The sequence below is a fragment of the Danio rerio genome, chromosome 19 (genome assembly GCF_052040795.2).
Source record: "Danio rerio strain M-AB ecotype USA chromosome 19, GRCz13ab, whole genome shotgun sequence".
Classification (NCBI taxonomy): Eukaryota; Metazoa; Chordata; class Actinopteri; order Cypriniformes; family Danionidae; genus Danio; species Danio rerio.
The window spans coordinates 46,059,482-46,063,793 of record NC_141039.2 but is presented as its reverse complement, the minus strand read 5'-3'; the positions used below and the strand labels follow the sequence as shown (position 1 = coordinate 46,063,793).

The following is a 4,312-nucleotide window of genomic DNA, read 5'->3' as shown; positions in this document are numbered from 1 at the left end:
ATTAAAACGTCACGACAGCTTCGTGTATATTCAAAAGCAAAACTTATTTCCTGTCATTCAGCTGAGAAAGGAGAAACGAAACTTAATTTCTCCACTTTTAAAAGCTAAAAATAACATAATTTACATGTGGACGTCGAAGTGTAATCACACTGCTCTTACAGAAGGATGCTTATTATCATACTTATTATTAGCATTGTACTTTAAGCTTGTTAAAGAGACAGTTCACCCAAAAATGAAAAGTTCCTCGAGTGATTCTAAACTTAGGCCTATATGAATTTCTTTCTTCAAAACGAGTATTATTTTGGGGTAAAAAGCACCATTGGGGTATATGCACACAGACTTTTAATTTCAGCCAGCCTGCAGCCCTTCCGTTGAACTGTCTTTCCATTATAAAATCGCCATGTTAAAGGTCTGATTTCTTAAAAAATCAGTGATCTTCACTGCCTGATTGATATATGATATAAAGAGGATATCAGACTGGACAAGAAGCACTGCATTAGATTACATTTACCTCCGCCATGTCTTTAAAATAAGACCTTTTACTTTACCTCATTATTTTCAATGGAGTTTCTCCTTACACGGTTGTTCATCTCGTTTTACGCTTGAACGACTAAATGAATGCTTAAGTCTATTTAACTGAATGTATTTACATTACAACATGCTGTAAAAGAAACCATATGAAATTGAAAATAGTCACATTAAGCTTTCACCGGAAGATATTATTGGCTAAACACTAGCTGTGCATATACACCATTGACATACATTATAGCACAGGTCTCAAATCCTGTTCCTAAGGGCCGCAGCTCTGCATGATGAAGATTTTTATTTACTAAACCTATATGAAGACACATTTAATTGGGTGAGTGGAGGGCCCTATGAATCTGCCAATATATGTCTTTGAAAACAGGTGACAGGTTAAGGCAAAGGGGTCATTAGAGCGCTAGAGAGGACTTGGGGATGCAACGAGAACCATCTGTGTCAGAAAAGCATGAAATACAACAAATTGATGAGAACAGTGATATTTACACAGTCATATAATTCTAAAATTAATAGTATTCAATTCAATTCACCTGTATTTCTATAGCGCTTTTACAATGTAGATTGTGTCAAAGCAGCTTCACGTCAAAGATTATAGTTTATAATCTAGATAATAATAATAATATAGAGTTTAAGTTCAGTTTAGCTCAGTTTGGTGAGGTTTAATAATCACTACTGAGAGTCCAAACACTGAAGAGCAAATACATCAATGTGCAGTTCTACGAGTCCTGAACCATGCAAGCCAGTGGTGACAGCGGCGAGGAAAAATCTTCACCAATTGGCGAAAGTGAAGAATTAAAAAACCTCGAGAGAAACCAGGCTCAGTTGGGCACAACCATTTCTCCTATGCCCAAACGTATTGTGCAGAGCTGCAGTCTAGGCACTGAAGCCTGGAGAATGCTGGACATCAACGAGGACTTGTCTGTCCCTGGAGCGTCACAGGAATCAATCTCATGTTCTCCACTCCTCCAAGACTACCACAGCAGGATACGGCCTAGTCCAGGATTGTGGAAACCTTGGGATCATTTAGTCGCTGGTCTTGGATCACATCAGTGGCACTGCATAGTCTCTGGGGGCCTCAGGATGTGTATCCCCAGGTGGAAATAGAGAATAAAGAGGATAAGTAGCGTAGCTGCTGTTCATATGTAAATGAGATGCAAACAATCTGCGTGGAGCACATTCATGCATCATACCGCTATGTGTAGTAGTACTAGTAATAGCAACAATAGTGATACCAGAATTGAAAAAAAAATATTTAATCAAAATAACATATAACCCAATACATTGGGTTGAAATCAACCACAGTTGGGAAGGTGCTATAATAAACTGTAGTTGGGTTATATGGTGGGTTATTTTTACCCCAACTATTTTAACAGAGTAGAAGGAAACTTCGGATCAAATGGAGGATGAGTAAAACAATGACAGGATTTCTATTTTGAGATGAACTGCCTCTTGAAAGTATCGTAGGCCCATTTATTTCATGCATATTCTTATTATCACGTTTCTGTTTTTGTTTCAAACAGGCCTAAATGTAGTATTTTTTCCACAGAAATACGCAGCTCATAACACAAAATATTCTTTTCAGAAACTGAAATTTGCTGTACTTTTCTGCTATTTCAAACTGGTGACAAAACCACAATTATTTCTTCGCCTGTCATATCTAGTATCCCAAAGGTCACAGTGACATGACCTCATTTTACCCCGTTCCACCATGGTAGAGAATACGTTCTGTTAAAGCTAACAATGATAAGCTCTATTTGTCCTTAACTCGTCAGACATAACATCTGTTGCAGACACAAGAACATTTTAATGCTTAAAAAACAATCAAACAACAGTCCAGGCTTCTTCAGTCACATAGTCCAAAAGGAGTGCAAAAAAAAGTCCTTGTTCTCATTGCATTCACTTTAGAGGAAGTTGCAAGTGCTACAGCATATTTCTACTTTTTTTGCAATCCGGAAATAAGCTCTTTCCTGTGATCATCTAGGACAGGGGTGACAAACTTCAGAGTTTTCTCTTTTGGTTGAACTATCCTTTAAAATGAACTATTAACCAGTAAATACAATCAGTGTTTGTTCAGCACGGTGGCGCAGTGGGTAGCACAATAGCCTTACAGCAAGAAGGTCGCTGATTTGAGCCCCGGCTGGGTCAGTTGGCATTTCTGTGTGGAGTTTGCATGTTCTCACCGTGTTTGCGTGGGTTTTCTCTGGGTGCTCTGGTTTCCACTACAGTCCAAAAAACAAAAACAAAACACGTGGTATATTGGGTGAGCTAAATTGTCCGTAGTGTGCATGGGTGTTTCTGCTTGTTTTTATGCAGCGGATGCCCTTCCAGCCGCAACCCATCTCTGGGAAACATCCACATACACTCATTCACACACACACACACACACACACACACACACACACACACTACGGACAATTTAGCCTACCCAATTCACCTGTACCGCATGTCTTTGAACTTAGCTCGAACTAGCGACCTTCTTGCTGTGAGGCAACAGCACTACCTACTGCGCCACTGCATCGCCTAAGTTGTATTATACTAAGCAATAATTAAGTTTGGATGAGACTGTGCTTTTTTATTTTCCCCACAGCTGTGTGAAGGGACTAGGAGATATCTGACAGCATTGAAAATCCGAAGTCTAACAGATGCTCATATTTTTTTCAAGCTCCACATCTCATCTTGTTTTTAAGCTACACACCAAAACAGAAGGGAGTAGAGGAGAAAGAGGGAGTGTACCTCATATAACCTTGAAATTCCTTCACCGCTATACAAGCTGAGAGTCATTTTTGCTGATGAACTGAGCAGCAAAACGGAGCATGCATGGTAACACAATCGCCAAACAGCAAGAAGGTCGCTGGTTTGAGCCCCAGCTGGGTCAGTTGGCATTTCTGTGTGAAGTTTGCATGTTCTCCCCTTGTTTTACCTCCGGGTGCTCTGGTTTCCCCAACAAGTCCAAAAAACATGTGGTATAGGTGAATTGGGTAAGCTAAATTGTACATAGTGTATGTGTGAGTGAGTGTGTATGGATGATGGGTTCCAGCTGAAAGGGAATCTGCTGTGTATGAAATATGCTGGATAAGTTGGCGGTTCATTCCGCTGTGGTGACTAAGCTAAAAAGCTAAAAAGAAAATGAATGAATGAATGAGCAGCAAAATAACCTGTGCATGAAAATATACTATATACAGTCTAAAAAATATGGGGTTATTTTTTCTACCCAAATCTTGGCTTGAGGCATTTGGGTAATTTCGGGGGTTATTTTCAGAGTCCTAGGTAGTTTAAACCCAGCTCTTTGGGTCAAATCAACTCACAGCAGAGGGATGCTGACTGGGATACCACATATTATGGACTAATTTGTTTAAATGCAATGAAAATAGTGTAACATAAACGCAGATTCCTTGCATTTTCATATAATTAAAATGAGATTTATGCTCATAACAGATCTTTCAGAATTAAAAAATTTCTTTCTAGCACCTTTTATACACCTGTAATCAAAGCTGCACATCCCCCACCATACTTCAGTGATGCCAAGTCAAACCAACACAATTGCTGGGTCATCTTTTGAGAGGGGTCTGGCTGCAGACCTGGTGCTGTGCAATCTGGGCTGCATCCAATGCTTTTTAAAGGGCTCACCTAACCCCACCCCTAACCCTACCCGTCACAGTGATGTCACATGCTCCATTTGAGTGCATTCAGTCTCAGCTTGCATCATAAAGGCTGCATACGGATACTATTGCATCTTTTGCAGGCATTTATGTATCAAATCAAGCTATTATTT

General features: G+C 39.7%; 1 protein-coding gene across 1 annotated transcript in view; it reads right to left on the bottom strand.

The window, feature by feature from the left end:
- Positions 1-4,312, bottom strand: part of wasf2 (WASP family member 2) — a gene marked incomplete in the record, with an annotated part of 185,745 nt that overhangs the window by 131,215 nt on the left and 50,218 nt on the right.